This window comes from Monodelphis domestica, chromosome 1, assembly GCF_027887165.1.
Source record: "Monodelphis domestica isolate mMonDom1 chromosome 1, mMonDom1.pri, whole genome shotgun sequence".
NCBI classification, from domain to species: Eukaryota; Metazoa; Chordata; class Mammalia; order Didelphimorphia; family Didelphidae; genus Monodelphis; species Monodelphis domestica.
Window position 1 is genome coordinate 115,122,063 of NC_077227.1, and position 18,408 is coordinate 115,140,470.

The 18,408-nt window shown below is 44.8% G+C and overlaps 1 protein-coding gene across 13 annotated transcripts in view; it reads right to left on the bottom strand.

The window, feature by feature from the left end:
* Positions 1-13,066: 13,066 nt before the first annotated feature.
* Positions 13,067-18,408, bottom strand: part of BTRC (beta-transducin repeat containing E3 ubiquitin protein ligase) — a 199,435-nt gene continuing 194,093 nt past the window's right edge. For all 13 annotated transcript variants that reach the window (XM_007479150.2, XM_007479144.3, XM_007479143.3 and 10 more), the window contains one exon: positions 13,067-17,689. The gene's annotated coding sequence lies outside the window, so the exon portion shown is untranslated. The remainder of the gene's footprint in view (positions 17,690-18,408) is intronic.

Below are 18,408 nucleotides of genomic sequence, written 5' to 3' on the forward strand. Positions count from 1 at the left end.
CAGAGTTGGGAGGCCCTGGGTTCAAGTGTGACCTCAGACACTTCCTAGTTGTGTGACCCTGGGCAAGTTACTTAACCTCCTTTGCCTAGCCCTTACCACTCATCTGCCTTGGAACCAAGATGGAAGGTAAGGGTTTAAAAAAAAAAAGGTAAACAAGCATTTGTTAAGCATGTACTATTGTGCTAAATACTTTAAACATTTTATCTTGTTTATGCTCACAACAACTCTGAGAGATAGGTATTCTCATTTTGCAGTTGAAGAAACTGAGGTAGACTTGCCTAGGGTCACACAGCTTGAAAGTGTCTGAGGACAAACTTGAACTTGGGTCTTCCTGACTCCCAGGTCTTTATCTCCTGTGCCACTTAGCTGCCCTTGGAAAGAATGTTGAAGTAGAATCTGCAGGATTTGACAATGGATTGGGAAAGGAGGGGGAAGAAGAGGAAAGAGTGCAGGCTGACTGGGAGATTATGAACCTAGGAGCTTCGGTGCCCTGGAAGGAAAGAGAGCTTTTGGAGGAGAAGCAGGTTTAATTGAGAAGATGCCAAGTTCTTTTGTAGACAAGGTGGGGTTGAGATATATGTGTAGCACAGTCTTGGTGATATGGGTTTTGGGCGGCATTTACTGCTTCATGAGCCATCTTTGTAGAGATGAGAATTGAGCCTATCAGTGTGGCTGAGATCAATGGGAAAAGTTCATTCTATACAACTCTCTGAAGATAATGATCACATATCCCATTGGTTCTTCTCTTCTCCGGGATAAATGTCCCTAATTCTGAAGAGCCGATCTTATGGCAGTTATGAACTGTTCCCCTCACTCTGCTGCCCCCTCAAATAAACAGGTCCAGCTTGTCCTCAAGATGTGGTTTCCAGAATTGTTCTGGGCTGATCACTGCAGTTCCTACCCTTCAAAGTATAAGTCCCACCTCCAGTGAGAAATTTCTCCTCACTCCTTCTCCCCCACTTCAGTTAACACCTTTCCCTTCCTCTCATCCTCCTGCTCAATGGCACCCAGACTGGAAACTATGAATAAACATTCTCTGGTCATTCAGTAGTCATGAGCCTTTACTCAGGAAAGGGTCCTGGATGAGGCTAGGGGTTCTAAATCAAAGGAGGCAGTCTGAATCCACAGATTGCTCAAAGGCTAGTAGAGGTTTGATCACTGCATTGATTCCTAGTTCTTCGGTTATTTTGGTGTTCTTTTTTATATTATAATAAGACTTGAGTGTGGTGTTTTGACTTTGCAGGTTCCCTCATGTTTCTGTGTGTCCCTCATGTTTGTCACTTCTTGGTGTAAGCATATTCCATTACATTCTTGGATCACAATTTCTTCACTTATTTCCCAGCTGACAGGCACTTTCTTGGCCTTTTAGTCTTTTTTCCTCCTGCCACTAATGTCTCGATATATATATATATATATTTTTTTTTTTCCTTTTTGTCTTTGACTTTTTTGAGTTACCTACTCAGGAGTGGGGCCAATCTTCATGTCTTTGCTTCTGTCCTCCTCTCACTAATTCTCTGCAGGTCATGTTGAGCTCTCTCCCTCCCCAACACATTAACTGGGATCTCCTATCCCTCTGTTACCTTTTCCTCCTGGATGGAGTGAATATTAGAAGTGGGTAAAAACTGAAGAGTGTACACATTTGGGGGAGGAGAACTAAAGAAAGATTCAGCCTTTCTCTCATGGGGCCCCAAGATGTTCCTGGCTGAAGACTTCATGGTTTAGTTTTTGTTCTTGTTTCCTAGTCTATCCAAGGGACAACATCTCAGAACTTCCTTAGGTTGGGATAGAGACAGGAGGGCTAGACAGTAAGGGAATTGGGTGGATTTGGAATGGCTTGATTGATCAGACATAAAGAGTAGTCATTCCTGGACTACTATTAATTTGGAAAGGTGACTTCTAGCAAGTGCCTGGGGGACCTGTCCTTGGTCCTGGACTAGTTAACATTTGAAATCAATAGTAATAATGGTAATCGTATTATGCAGTGCTTCAAAGTTTCCAAAGTGCTTTGGCTGCAGAAAGCAGGCTCATCAGATTTGCAGATTACATCAGGCTAGGAGAGGTGGCTAATACGTTGGATGGCAAAATCACAACCGACAAATATCTTCATGCTAGAACTAGAATGTGGCTATGAGCAGGCTCCTAAGGGTAGGAGAGGCTGAGGCTTCCTTGTTAGTGCTTGGCTCAGGCAGATTTCAAGAAGTTTGGAACTGAGGCTGCTCTCTTGGAGGGAGCCTGGGATCAGCTGAGCCGACTGTCAGACCCTGTGTCTGTTCTATCTGTCCAATCACCTGCTAGCTCTAGGGGGAGCCTGTTCAGTTTCTGCCCCAAATCCAGAAGGGTTTGTGAGACCCTGAGACCTGCCCTAACTGCAAGCTGTGTTATATGGAGACATCTGGTGGCTAATGTGGGATTGACAGGTCCCTTTGTAGGGGAGGGGACGGCTAGGAGTATGCTAACCAGGTCCCATCCCCAAACTCTCATAGCATCCTTGGCACCAAGTACCACCTGCTTCCCTTCCTCCACCTCCCTAGAGTCTAATCCAGGGGCAGAATAACTGAATGACCAGATTTTAGAGTTCAGAGGGACCTCAATGACCATTTGAGCCAAGCCATACTTCCGAAAGTACGTCAAGCCCCATAAGTGCGTATTCAGCCTCTGAACGAGCCTTTCAGTGAGGTGGAACCTACTGCTTTCTTCCTGAGGTAGCCCTACTCCAGTTTGGAATGGTGTTAATTGGTGAACAGCTTCTCCTGACATCAAACTTATATTTGTATCTTTGGAACTTCCAACTACTTTTTCCAGTTTCTCTGGCCAAACAAAGCCAGTCTGATTTCTTTTCTATATAACAGTTATTCAAATATTTCAAGATAGCCAACATGTTCTCCACCCCCATTAATCTTCTCTGTGCTAAACATATCCAGTTCCTTCCATTGGTCCCCATGGCATTGACTTAAAGCTTTTCACCTTTCTGCTTGTTCCCTTGCTCCAGATGTGGTCTCCTAAGGGTAGAATGAAGGACCATTGCCTCCTTTATTCCTAGGAGCTATAGTTTTCTTTTTTTAATTAAAAAATTTTAAATTAATTTAGAATATTTTCCCATGTGATTCATGTTCTTTCCTTCCCCCTGCCTTCTCCCATAGCCAACAAGCAAATCTACTGGGTTTTACATGTATCATTGATCAAGATCTATTTCCATATTATTGATATTTTCACTAGGGTGATCTTTTAGAGTCTACATCCCCAATCATGTCCCCATTGACCCATATAATCAAGCAGTTGTTTTTCTTCTGTGTTTCTGCTCCACTGTTCTTCCTTTGGATGTGGATAGTGATCTTTCTCATAAGTCCCTCAGAATTGTCCTGGATCATTGCATTGCTGCTAGTAGAGAAGTCCATTACATTCGATTGTACCACAGTGTATCAGTCTCTGTGTTTTCCTGGTTCTGCTCCTCTCACTCTGCATCAATTCCTGGAGGTCGTTCCAGTTCACATGGAATTCCTCCAATTTATTATTCCTTTGAGCACAATAGTATTCCATCACCAATATATACCACAATTTGTTCAGCCATTCCCCAATTGAAGGGCATCCCCTCATTTTCCAATTTTTGGCCACCACAAAGAGCACAGCTATGAATATTCTTGTACAAGTCTTTTTCCTTATTATCTCTTTGGGGTACAAACCCAGCAGTGCTATGGCTGGATCAAAGGGCAGACAGTCCTTTATCACCCTTTGGGCATAGTTCCAAATTGCCCTCCAGAATAGTTGGATCAATTCACAACTCTACCAGCAATGAATTAATGTCCCAACTTTGCAACATCCCCTCCAGCATCCATTACTTCCCTTTGCTGTCATTTTGAGCTATATCTTTCTTAAAGTAGAAGCAGCTCTCCTTCACTTGTTTTGTTGTCATCTTGATCTTATGTAACTTATGTTGAGAGTATCATCCACTAAACTCTCCAGTTCTTTTCTGAATTTTTGTTTAATCAAACCTTCCCCATTTTACACTGGTGAAGTAATTTTTGGAATACAAATATAAGATGATATTTATTCTGATATTAAATTCCATTTTATTAGAATTGACCCAATATTCTAGCCCTGTACAGTTCTTTTTGGATCTTGACTGTCATTCATGGTGAGTTATCATTCCTGGCTTAGTGTCATCTGTAAATCTGATAAGCATGCTAGCTTTGCCTTTATCCAAGTCATTGATTAAAAAAGTGTAGACAGCATTCCCCTGTTCTACCAGTTCAGTATCTTGTCAAAGACATTAAGATCAATCTGCCAATACATGTTCTTTTAAAAAACAAAACAGAACTTCCCTTCTGTCTTTGAATCGAGGCTAAGGAGGCAGCTAGGTGGCTCTTGGGAGGCTTAAACCTGGAGTCAGGAGGTCCTGTGTTCAAATTTGAACAGAGATTTCCTAGCTCCAAGACTCTGGATGAGTCACTTACCTAGCCCTTAGGGCTCTTCTGCTTTGGAACCAATACTTGTATTGATTCTAAGACAGAAGGTGAGAGTTAAAAACAAACAAACAAACCCAACCTCTGCATGAGTTCATAAAGTCTTTCCAGGTTACTCAGGAAAACATCTCCTTCATCATTTCTTATAGCAGAACAGTATTCCACCACACATACCACATTAGTTTAGCCATTCTCCAGTCGATGGGCACACTTATCAGACTCTCATTCTTTGTCACCTCTAATGAACTAGAAATATTTTTGCACATTCTTGGAGTTTATTTTGCTTGGGACTAAGCCCCTTCTTTAGTCTAACTTTTCTCTAATTCTTCCTTCTCTAGGTTCCCTCCTATTTCCCTGTTGAGTGTAGCATATTTTTAGATCCAACTGTGTAAGTAGGTATATTCTTCTCTCCTTTGATCAGTTCAGATGAAAGTGAAATTCCAGAGCCAGCCATTCCCCTTGAAACCCTCCTCTTTGTTTGTATAGATTTCTACTTGGACACCCTGATTATGTGAGAGAATTTCCTGTAACCTTCCTTTACCTTGTCTCCTTGTATATTCCTTTTATCAGATTCCCCTTATGATCTTTGATGATGAGAGGGTTCATTTCCCCATATTAGAATGGAAACAGTTTATCCTTGTTAGTCTTCTGTCATTGTTCAATCATGTTTACCTTTTTGTTTCTCTTGATTCCAATGTTTACACATCAAAGATTCTACACAGTTCCAGCCTTCTTATCAAAAATTCTTAGGAATACTGCATTTCATTTAAGATCCATTTCCCTCCTATAACATTATGTGCAGTTAAAAAAAACTGCAACAGATATTTAGTATCAATTCTAAGGCAGAAGATAAGGTTGTTGTTGTTAAGCAGAAAAGTGGTATGAGAGAGGCAATTGGGGTTAAGTGATTTGCTAGGGGTCCACAGCTGGAAAGTGTCCAAATCCAAATTTGAACCCAGGTCCTCCCAACTCCAGACTTGGTGTGCTCTATCCACTGTGCTACCTAGCTGCTCCCCATTTTGCTGGGTAAATTGTCCAAAAGCCTTTGCCTTCTAGAATATTGTATTCCAAACTTTCCATTCCTTTAGGATGATGGTTGCTAATAAATAACATGTTCCTTATTAGGACTTTCTGTACTTGAACTCTTTCTATATTCTAATAATATTTTTCTTTGACTTGAAAGCTCTATATTTTAGTTATCATGCTCCTAGTTCTTATTTTGGAATTTCTTTCAGGAGGTGACCAGTAGATTATTTCTGTCTACTTTGACCTCTGATTCTGGGATCTGGGCAGTTTTTTGGATTTCTTGAGATATAATGCATAGGCTTTATGTATATATTTTTTCATTATGGTTTTTGGGTATTGCAAGGATTCTTAAATTTTCTCTCAACCCATTTTCTAGGTTATTAAAACAATTTTTTTTTTGCTTCAAGACAGATAACATTTTCTTCTTTTTAAATAGTTTTTGACTTTGTTTCAGTATTTCTCATTATGTCATGGAGAAGTTGGTTTCTATTTAGTTCATTCTAATTCTGTTTGTTGATTGGATAAGGTTTTGTTCCTCTTGCACTAAGCTGTTAATTCCATTTCCAGTTCTTTCTTCCATAGCTCTCATTTCTTTTCCATTTCCCCCCTCTAACACTCTTATTTCATAAAAAAAATTATAACTCAACAACTCTTCATCTCTTCCAGGGATTTTAGTAGAAAAATTTCCCCAAGCTATGTTTTATTTTGAGGCTTTGCATCTGGATATTTTGGAGTCATTCTTTCTTCTGGGACTGTGTCTTGACCATTCCTTTTACCATAATTGCTTTTTATACTGAGATTCTTGTCCCCCCCCCCCCCCCAATTCGTCCAGTCTCCTTCCTGATTTTCGACTATCTTTGGGCTAGACTTTATGTACTTTTGGTCAGAGTGGTCTGGCCCTGTTATCGAGTGTTTGTTTTTTTTTTTTAATGATTTCAGGGACAGCTCATGATGGGGACTTGCATATTTTCAGTGCTTTCAAATCAGTCTGTTTAGGGCAAAGTCTGACTCTTGCTCCCCTGGCCTGAGTGCTACAAGTTACTGTCCTAGGTTTGAATCTGAACAAAAGGCCTATGGAATGGCTTCCTTTGGAGTTCCAGTAACCTGCAGCTTCCAGGGCTCAGCCACTATCATAGGCAACTAGAAAGCTCTGCTTGTTTATGGTGACAGGACTGTAGGTTTCCCTTTGTTCTGGGGTTCCTGCTCTGGTTATTCCTCTGCAGAATTCAGGTTGGGTTAGAAGTTGGAGCTGAGCCCCCAGCTCTTCTGGGGCTACAGCCACACAGCTGTTGTTTGCTTCTAGATTTGTTCTTGCTCAATACACAGGCTAGAACCTATAACTACTTCTTCGACTGGAATGTTAGCCCTTTGCACAGATTCTCTTCTCAGTCTGCTCTGGATCTGGAACCCAGAACTAGGGCATAAGGGACAGAGATGCCAGTTGGCACACATTCCTTCACCCTGTGTGCTGGCTTCTGATGCCCCAGCATGGTTTTGGAATCTTAGGTGCTTAGCCTCCATTATCTTTTGGTCCCTAGATGATGGAATCCTCTCCAGTTTTCACTGACATGTCTGTCTCTTCTCCTATGCTGACTTGGGTTAGAAAAATGACTCACTGTGACTTTTCCTTCTATTTCCCCCTTTGGATTTGTTCTAGTGTATTTTCTAGCCCTTTTTGGAGAAGTTTTGTTGAGAGATGGAAAGCCAATTGTACTTCTTTCTGCCACTCTGCCATCTTGGCTTTGCCTCCCTGCTAGGTCAGGTTCTTATTTAAGCCGGATGGCTCTTTGTGACTAAGGCTTATATTTGACAAATAGTTAATTTGTGTAAAGACCCGGAGAAAGCACTATCATGAAAACTCAGGGAGAAGAGAGAATCCAGGATGAGAGGAGGGCGGCCCAAAGTGGGAAATGTGCCAGAGAAATCAAGGATGAGGACTGAGGAAATACATTAAATTTCACAATTAAGAGATTAAGGAGTAACCCTGTTTCGAAGGAATGGGATGTGAGGAAGTGGAGTTAAGTGTACACACACGTGCACACAGACACACATAGACACACGAACACACGATTTAGCTGTGAAAGCAGAATAGATGAGGATAGTTTCAGGAAATACCAGGATCAAGTCTTTTCTTTTTCCAGCCTTAGGGACCAGGGAAGAAGCCAGCGGCCAAAGAGGCTGAAGACAGGAAAGAAGGGATATTCTAAGGGCAAACTCCTAGAGAAGGGAGGATTGGATGAGATCAAGGGTACAAGTATTGGGCTCAACACTGGCCAGTAGGACATCCCCTTTTTCTTAGTCTGGAGCCAGGGAGGGAGAATCACAGGCTCATGGGGAGGGGATTCGAATTGTGGAATGAGGGAGAAGAGAGAGCTGACAAGATTCCTTCCATTTTCCGGCTGTGAGGGGGTGTGGGAGGCTCCAGGGAGGACCAGAGCAGCCCCAGAAGAGCAGAGGACCAGCATTCGAGGCTGGAGAACGGCACTGGCTTGGACCCCAGGCCAGGGGCCCGGTGGCTTCTTCCAGCAGGGAGACGATGGCTTTGCACAGTTTGAACTTGAGCCGTCGAGAGGACAACCAGATGGCGATGCTGAAGAGGAATTTGGAAATGTGGGACACGCAGCAGGTTCAGAAAAAGGGAATAAGGGTTTAGGGGTCTTCACAGGAAAGCAGGAGGGGGCTGGGAGAACAAGGGAGAGGGTTAGGAGGGCTGGGAAGGCAGGGGAAAGTCACATTTGAAGGACGGAGCTGGTAGGACTGTTCCTGTTGGCAGCGGAGGTTATCGTAGACTTGGAGCTGGAATGGAAGGAGAGGTCGTCTAGGCTAACTCCCTCAATGTGGCTCTAAGGGTAAGGAGCAGGACTTGAACTCAGGGCTCCTGCTTCAGTGCGCCACACTCTAGGTTGGCGAACTGGGAATGGGGGGGGGGGGTTGAGGGGACACCCACGTGTGTCTTGAGACATGCCTGTCCACAATAACAGTCCCTGGAGAGGGGAATGCTGAAGCTGCTTCTTCTCCTAGGAGGGAAGTTCTGCGCAGAGGGGGTCCCTCTCTCCCCTTGGGGGGGTGGAGAGGAAGCAGGGAAGGAAAATACAGATTCATCATTGTTGGTGAACAATGAGCCATTAAAGCTCTAATTAAAGATGTAATTACAGCAAATAAATTCTGAGCTGGGAATGGATGATGAATGACAGGAAGGTTAGCCCAGAGAGGAGTGGTGGGAGATCACCCCCCCCCCCAAATTATCCCCTTGACCCCCAGAGAGCCGTTTCTGGAAAATGCCAATCAGGGCTCTCAGGGAGCACCCCCACCTCAAGGGAACTCCCTCCCTCTTTCCCTGATTCAGCTTTGCTAGATCCGGTGGAAACCCCTGCCATGTGGAATCAACACCCAGGCAGGAGGAAGTGAGGCCGGTTTCCTGCCCTTAGCTGGTTATTCCCATTTTATACAGGAAGTGCCTTCTCTGGAAGGCACTTATCCAGAGCCTCGCCTTAGGGGCAGGTTCTACTCTACATTCTACCTCTTTAAATATCTTTTTTTTCATTTGTTTGAAACCCTCACCAAAATGTATAGGTTCCAAGGCAGAAGAGCAGTAAGGGCTAGGCAATGGGGGCTAAGTGACTTGCCCAGGGTCACACAGCTGGGAAGTGTCTGAGGCCACATTTGAACCCACAACCTCCAGTCTTTGGGACTGGCTCTCCCTCCACTGAGCCACCCAGCAGCCCCCCTTTAAATCTTTGGCCTTGTGCCCGTGTGGCCTTCCCTCTTGGGGCTGAATGTGTAGCCAAGGACAGGGAAGAACAGGGTAGGGAGCCAAGGAGGTCCCATCTTGTGCCTTTTCTCCTCCCTCCAGGTGACCCTGGATCTAGGCTTGGCGAGCAACCTTGTTCTTGGGATCTGGAGGCCGTCACGGGGTGGGGGCGGGCTGCTTGGCCCACAGGAAACAGGAAGACCCCCCCCCCCATTGCTTCCCCCTTATACTGGGCCGCGGACAGATGGGAGCCCCCAGCTTTCTCCCACTTCCCTGGATGGTTCCCTGGAGCCCGAGGCCCGGCCCTGGAGGTGGGGGAACACAGAGCGAGCGTGAGGGAGGGAGGGGGCCCTGACAGCAGAACAAATGCCTGTAATTTTATAACCAATCTCAGCGTGTCCACGGGGGGCCGTTTGCGCCTCCGCTCAGGACCAATCAGTCTGACAGAGCTATGAGTCTGCCTGAGTGAATGTGAGTCTCCCCCCACACCGCCACTCACGGCAACCTCATTACCACCCACCCCTTCCTCCCTGCTTACCCCATTGCCCCGCTTGGAAGGATCAGGCTCGGACGGAGGACTTCAACCCTCCTCCAGGGCTTTTGGGGCTGGCCAGGCCAAGGGGGTGGAGGGTGAGGCCGGTAAGGAGCTGGCAGGGCCACTCGGACCGGGCCACACTCACGAGGGGCCTTTGCAGACGAGGCGAGGCGGGAGGCCCGCCCTGAGACGACACAGTCAACAGCAAACGGAGCGTGCGGGGTGCCCGCTCTGCGGCACACCGAGGAGTCTGCCCGAGTTCGGCGGATTAACGGGGGTCCTGCGCTTGTTTTAAACACATTTTGATGACCGTGTTTCGATGTCGTCATTTCCCTGTGCAATGCCGGGCAGGATGTTTTGTGCATCTTAAAACGTTGAGAAGAGGGTTCATGTGGCTGCCAAAGAAGGGAAGAACCCCAGATCTGGTGCAGAGAAAAGGTGAAAAAAGAACAAGCGACTCAGAGACAAAGGCCCGCGGGAGGGAGAGGAGGCAGCCCAACTCGGAGCTTCCAGCCTCCGCGGTCCCGGGACGTTCTCTTGCTGCCTTTTTGGAATGCCCACTTCGTCTTCAAGGCCAAACTTGAACATCACCTCTTCCAGCCTTTATTGGTTCCACTTCGCCAGGCCCAGAAAGGCTCTTTACCCTCCAGCCTCACCTTGGCACTTGGCTCGCCCTGTTTTTTGGCATGTTCAGAATTTCCTGTGATAGCCCGTACCCCACATTCTCCCCCAGCCCGAGCTCCAGAACCCCCTCCCCCCCCCCCCTGCCTAACCTGAGTCTGGAAGGTTTATTGGACTGAGGTGTCGGATGATGGGCATGGATGGAAGGTGAAGAGATGGAGAAGTGACAAAGGGAGGAGAGAAAGAGAAGAGGCCCTGGGAGACTAGAAGGATGGAGACCCCTCGATTCAACCAAGGAGGGGAAGGGGAAAGAAAGCTGGAAGAAGGGGAGAGGGGGAGAAGCAGGGGAGGCAAAGAGGAGTGGGCGCCGGCATGAGTAAGTACAGAAAGAGGAGACTGAGACGAGATCATGAAGTTAGATTTGGAAAGGACTTCAAAGACCATCGATTTCAATGATCTTATTTTGCAGAGGAGGAAACCAAGGCTCAGGAAGGCTTAAATGACTTGCCCAAGGCCGCATGGGTAGCATCAAGGCACAGGATTTGAACCAGGGTCCTCTGACTTTAGTGACACAGGAAGAGCAAGATGGCTTTGATGGGGGCGAGTGGTGGAGCGGTGATTTGTGGGGCTGGGAATGCAGGAGCCGAGGCCCAGCCTTGCCCATTGTGAGGCTCCTGTGTGCTTGTACCAGAGCGAGTGGGGCTTCCTGCCTATGATCGGTGGTTATTAAAGGGCGGCCTTGCTGGGCTATCTGGCTCCGGGGACGGCCAAGCTCCCATTAGTCTCTCTAATTGTCAACAATCTAATTTAGTGTCTGCAGCCCAAGTCGGCTGCGGGTTAAACAGAGAGAGCTAGGCTTGGCCATAAATCTGTCCTCCCAGGCCAGCTCCCTGGTGCTAACTCTGCGGCTAAGTGGCAGTAGTGGGGGGTGGGTGGGGGACGAGGGGGCTGGGGCTGTCCTCGGGGTGACCCTCAATTGCTGGTGTCAATGCTCTTGATCACAACGGATTCCTGCCCCCTCGGAGGTGGTACCCATAGGGGATTTCTCCCCAGCAGTCAACTTGGATCCTTAAAAGGCAGAAAATGTAATCATCCACACCCATTTTTAAATCTTTTAAAATTTCTGAATGCCTCCCCCTGGAGAGGATACAGAGACAAGGATTGAGTTAATTCAGTGCAGGACCGTCACTACCACTTGAGTAATAGGGAGAGCCGGACTTTGTGACACGCTGGGGTGCTGAGATGCTATGGCTGACTGGGACCATGTAAATGACACTCAACATGATGTGACAGAATGACGGGGCCCTAGTTATGACCCCGAGTCTGCAACGATTAATCCTCTCTTTGCCCACCCATAATCCATAGATTATCTCTGCTCCCCCATAAAACTCTGGGAGAGCTAAAAGGCTCCTGGGAGGGAGATAAAGGGTCAATAGCCAAGACTTAGGAATGAAGAGTGAACCAACGAACTCATTGAGCCTCCCCTGGATCTAACCGGGAAAATCCTCCTTGACTCTCACTACATGGTCTAAAGTTTCCACTCTGCCTCCCTCCCGAGGGTCTCAAATGAGAAAGGTTTCCCAATCCTCCCAAGTCCACATGGGCCTGGGAAGGGGGTGGGCTCCCATAATAATGACCTTGCTCCCCCGAGAGCTGCTAATTGAAAGCCAAGGGTTTGTCGGGTGGAAGAAGCAGCTTCAGGACTGAGGGGGGTCCTGAGAGGCTAGGGTTGATGGGAGGAGGAAAACAATTTCTCTCAGTTGCAACTCTATCAGCATCCCGACACCCACCCAGCCTCCCCTGCTGCTAACGAAGTGCCTTTAATTAGCAGCCTAATAAAATGCTCTTAATTGGTAAGAGCCAATCAGGAAGGGGGGGGTACCCCCTCCCCCCATCACTGCTTATGACAGCAGCACTTGTGAAGGGGGAAGGTTGCTGTCCCAGACCAGAGAATGAAGAAAGTGGTGTTGAGGGCTTTACAAAGGCAGCTTTGGGGATCCTGGCCCTTTTGGGGAATGAGGGGCTCGATATGGATAGGGCTGGAAGAATGAAGTTCGCTCTCCCCAAAGCTCAGGCACATCAGGCTAGTAAATATCCCCTTCTCCCTAGCCTCTGATATTAAAGCTCCCGGGGGTACAGGGATACTCTCCTATGGGAGCAGTAAGAGGAAGGAAAAAAGCCCTTCTCCATACTGGTGGGGCCTTATGATCCTGAAAGGGGAATGGATAACAAACCACACATTTCCTCTAAGGGAGTACAGAATCCAGAAGGAACTCCCCTATCAGATTCAGTCTTACAGCATCCGTGAGGAGAGGCTTGTCTTTGTCCACCAGGGAGGGGAAAGAAGGGATTCTTAGGAATTGCATCAAACTGCCCAGAGGAGCTCCAGTGTTCTGTCATTCTTCGTAGCTCATTGGACTCTCTTGCCTATTGGTAAGATGATCAGCTACGATGCAGAGCAAATGTGTGTAGGAGAACGTAGAGTACAGACTGGCCAGCTTTTTAACCAGGACCATGGCCACCAATGATTTTTGGCACTTGAGGGTTTTACATGCATATGAGAATGCCTAATTATTTTATTGTTTATTATTATTATTGCTCAAATAACTTGTACTGTTTTTCAATTTTGCTCTCCTTCCTATGGCTAGGTAAAGAGACAAGACACTTGGCAAATTCACAATTTAATCTTATATTTGTAATTTAAGTTACTTTTTTCCCCAAACAGTTAAAAAAACACGCTCTATTACCATGATCCTAGCTCTTGAACATATTAGTACATTAACTACACGTCACCATAACATAATCACAAAAGTCAAAGCACTTGTTACGTGAGTCTAGAGAACAAAGAGCTGAACAAACCAAAATCTCCCAGGAAACCTCACACCTCCCATCCTCACAGTTCCAGTCCATCTGACACCCCATCCCCCCACCCCCAGCCCCCCTTCCACACAGCTTAGGCTGGACTTATTCTCTCACCAATTTGGGTTGTATTTTTCTGAATACAGAGTTGATGAGGTGATTGCACAAGCCGGACACCCTAGCAAACTATAGGTTTCTTTTGTCAAGAGGTGCCAGGTGGGGCGGGGAGTGGAACAAAATACAATGACATTCATAGTCGGAGAGAAAAGCCCCATTTACCCAAAGAAGCTGAATCGCCAACTGTATTGGTCAGAAAACAATGTTCGGTTTTTTTCTTTCTGGAAAGTCTCAGGTCTTATGAGCTAAACTTCCAACAGTGAGGTTCCAGAACTCCACTTGGAAATCAGATAGCCATACCCGTGGATTACCACATTCTCTCCTTAGCACCCAAAATTCTGGTTATATGAGCAATGAGCAAAGATACGAAGGAATGCAAAACTCAGCTCATGCTTCCTAAGATCTTATGGTACAATTAAAGTGAAACAGGCTGCAGGGAGAGAGGGAAGAGATTCAGATATGCTGAATGAAGCCCACAAAGATGAGACTTGATACCTCTAACACTGGCATCCCTTGTCAGGTTTGAATAGGGAGAGGGAAAGGAAAGGTAGATCAATTTTTTTTTGGGAGAGAAATTCAGGTCCTGGTAAACCTGTTAACATAACCTGGGTGCATTAGGAATTCAAATATGTGGGGGAAAAAAAGTTAGAGTGAAATTGAATTTGATCAGGAAATAGTGACCAGAGTGCAGTGTTCAGCAGAGTGAAGGCAGGAGGAGTTTCCCTTTCCATTTATAAGCCACTCAGCTGCTACAGATTCAAATGGGGTCCCCAAGGCCACATGATTCAGGTATAGATCACTCCCACTTGACAATTCTTAGCTAAGGCATATGAAATCAAGTTTTACAAGGGCCTATATGTCCAATCCAATCCAAGGGGGAGAAAACTCTTTCCAACTTCCCCTCCTGAAAAAAATCTCTTCCTCCCTTAAAAAAACAAGTGTTAAATCACATAAATGTCAACTACAGTTTTTTCTGTTTCTTTCATCTTCAGCTTCTGATCATACCAAATCAAAAGATGAAATTTGTTTTGACACAAGCAGAAGAGTGAAATGGAGCACCTACAGACTCCCTTCAAATAAGAGGTTCAAGGTTTTCCCATTTGTGACAACCATAGACATGAATATCTGTCACTGATTAAATTTTAGTGTCTTTCTCAGAAGGTCAGGGTTTATCTAAAAGAACTTTGCCATGGGACAGCTGCATTAAAATAAACTCTTACTTCCATGATTCCTTTATAATCATTTTTAAATTGCATACTTGAAAGTATTAAGTTCTTCTAGCACTGAAAATATGCATGTTTGTGGCAAGGTATACCTTTGTCCAGGCAGTTCAGGCTGTGTTAAAAGAACAAGCTTGCATGTACATGTGCGCGCGCGCGCGCACACACACACACACACACACACACACTCACTCTCACTCCCCAATACTCTCTCCCCTTTCAATAAGTCTCATTCTATCTTCAGTAGAAGGAATCTTCTAAAATTTAGAATTTTAGAAAGTGTGAGAAACCAGAGTCCTACATATTTATGAGAGGACATCTGCAACAGAGGTATTTCATTCTTTAGCTACTTTCCCATCATTCCTTTGAACCAGTTAAGAGACTTTCTTTGTTCTTTTTCTCTTTTCTTTTTAAAAAGGTCAGACCCTATGTTTATTCTAGCCCAGTTGGGGATTAGTGAAAATCAATTCCTGTTGAAATCATGCAGAGATGGTAAGTGGGGTTTACCTTCTCTGGAAATGAACTTCTACTTACCTGATTATTTCTTCTACAATGCACTGGTAAATGACCCCCAAAGCTCAGAAATGTGAGATTCAAGTTTTTCAGGCCACTTAACTTCATTCCCTTTTCCATCATCAGCAGAGAGGATGGTTCATGGAATGAATGACCTTCTCTGAGCTAACAGCTCTGAAGTTGTTGAATCCATGCTCAATCTCATTAAAAGCTAGAAGCTTCTTTATGGTGTACTCCAAATAGGCTTTGAAATGTCTTGAAAACAGCATACCTTTAAAAGGACCTGGGGTTCGAGTCAAGCCTCAAGTACTAATTATGACTCACTATCTCCCCTGTAGTAAAGAGCAGCATAGAGCAGAAGGCTAGTAGAGTTATGGCTATTGTATACTACCTTTGCAAAAGCTACAAGTCCATATCCCTTTATTTCAGTGTTTTAAATATATGCATTTTGGAGTGGATACCTCTTTTTCACCTGCATGGGTAAAGACCAATTAGCTAAAAAGTCACCCCAAAACAAGGGACCCTAATAATGACTGACTAGGAAACCAACCTTTGCAGCATTTGTAGTCACTGTGCTAGAAAATTATTTTTCTTTGTATGCCCTGGAATAAGAATAAGGGTGTTGATATACTGAGAAAGGGAAAAGCATATACACATGTATCCAGTTCTTCTATCAATACTCAATCTTTAGACACACCTCCAGGGGACATGCTAGATGCCCCTTCTCTCTACTGTAGCCTGGTTTCTAAGGGCTTCTGGAATCAACTCCCAATTCTGCCTGACTTTCAGGCTATCTGTGTTACCTAAGAAGCTGTTTGATTTTTTTCAACCAGCTGTAATTAAAAATGGAAATTATGGATTTGCCTGCCAAGCTTCCATGAGAAACTTGAGAAGGGACAGTGTGATGATGGGGCCTTTTTTGCCCCTCTTGTTTTGAGCCAAGTTTTATGGTTCATAAAAGTTTACACATTCCACATTATGAGATCTGGGAATATGTAGAGTAAATTTCTGTGATCCCCAGTGTCTTCGGTAACACTCTGAAGGGCCACATATGTGATCCAACATGGCAGCCTGGCAGCCATGTTCAGGATGCCAATGAGGGCCATTCATTTACATTACCAACTAGTTGCCTGAGAAACCTGTGTGTAGACCCCATGGGTGGGGAGGGAAAGGAAAAGAGGGAAGAATGGCTACTACGATCCCAATACCCTCAATTAATTGAAATTTCTTTCCCAGATTTCAGCCTGATCTTCTTTTACAGCAGCTCAACCCTATGTATAAGTACCTGGTTTAGAAAAGAGCATAGGCAGATTCTGCAATACAAAGTTAAAGTGATTAGATTTTATTTGGGGGAGGGGGGAGATGGCATTTATTGGCCCCAAAGCAATCTTGATCATCTTTTCCCTCTTGGATATTTCTTCAACTACTTGGTTCACAATTATTGTAAAGATGTTACCATTTGAATGCTCAGCACCCTGATATGAGCAGAAGTAAGCTGTTATGCTGAATGCACCCAAGGGACTGGCCCTGGTCACTCTAAACCTTTTTTGTAGTCTGAGGGATTTAAGATGAAGTACAATTGCTTTTATTACACATCTAATTGTTAATGAGAGGAAATGCAATCAGTTCCTCCTTCCAATGCTCTACATGGAATCGGGAAGACTGCTGTGTCCAGAAAAACAAAGGCAGACAAAGATGGGGGCCAGCCTAGGAGGTAAAGAGTGCTAGTTCCTATGGACCACTTTTACAAGCTCAGTATCCACTAAAGACTCTCCTACTGGGATAACCTGAAGCAAAATCTTGGCCTGGACACTTTATCTGAATAATTTTTTAACCCTTTCCAGTGTGGTGTCTTCTAGTTGATCTACCTCATGCATGCTGAGGACATTCACAAATCTTCTTTCTAAGTGGTTAGAGAACTGGGAAGAGGGAGGAGAGAAAGAAAGTGAGAGAAGGGAAGTAACAGAGATCCTGGATTAATGTACCAGATATGCCAAGTGGTAATAAACCACAAGAATGCCACGCACACATACATACACTCTTTCACTCAGGACAGCCCCAGAAGGCATTCGGAAACTTTTGCCTCTTCTTCATTAATGGTGGTTAGGCAGTCAGGTACTGGATGCTCCCAAAGCTCAAAAGTCTGCAGAGGGTGCTGAGCTGTGTAGCTCAAAGCAGCATCCTCCTGTCCCTCAGAAGGGGCTCTCTCAGGGGGCACTGGTTCTTCTGCTTAAGAGCAAAGCAACAGAGATTCTGGCAAAACACTAAATATATTTATAGGTCATCTGTGCCTGCAACCAAAGAGGGGGAAACAGGTGTAGTGGGAAAAGGAAGAAGGAATAGGGAAGGGTGAGGTTTAAAAGTTCCAATCATTCACCAAAGATAAAAGACATCTTCTGATAGCAGCACTTTAGCAGTCAGCTGTGCTGAGCAGACCATCCTGGGTCGACTGCAGGCCAACTCTGTTCAAACATGAGTCTGAAAGCCCCATTTCTCAGCTAGTCCTGGGTAACTGGATAGTTGTTGTTTTTGTTGTTGCTTGTCCTGGCATTGGCAGATACATTAAATACCGCAACTTTAATGAGTCCTGTAAAAAAAAAGGAAAGAGAGTTAGTTCTGTTTCCCAACATTTTCATCAAATATATACAAGAATCAACAAACATTAACTTGGCTTCCACTTGAAAGTAAAAGCCCTGAAAGCTTCCCTAACTTCACACTCCAATTGAGCAACTGTAACTATAGATAAGACTAATTTTGAAGGATATATGTGAAAGGTCTGGCACATGATAATACTGCTGCTATTTGTACCCAGTGAGACCCAGGACCATGTCTAGTCTAGTGTAAAGTACTTAGTCACAGTAATATTGGCCAACTCATTTATCCAAAATTTGAAACCTACCACATAAGGCATTGTCTTAGGCAATAAAAAATTTGATACAAGAACTTCTAGTCAAGATGTTTGCCTGAATGGGAAATGGATCTTCAGGAAAATTCTGAAGTTTGCACCTGACCAAATAATGCTAAACAAATCCAATAAGAAACTAAAGTAAGTAACTACTCCCATTCTAGAACTACATTAGAAGTCAGCTAGAAAAAAAGGGGGCTGCTAGCAAATTAAGCTATAGTATAGAATAGCTTTCTAGCAGGAGAGAAGATAGATCGGAGGCATGAGCAGTCCCATGTCCAAGTTCTGTGTGGAGAGGCATTAATAGCAGAAGGCTCCCCTAAAATCTAGGGTAGTCAAAGAGATGAGGACTATGGTGATACCAGAGGCACTAAGGTCCTTAACACACTGTCCTGAGATGA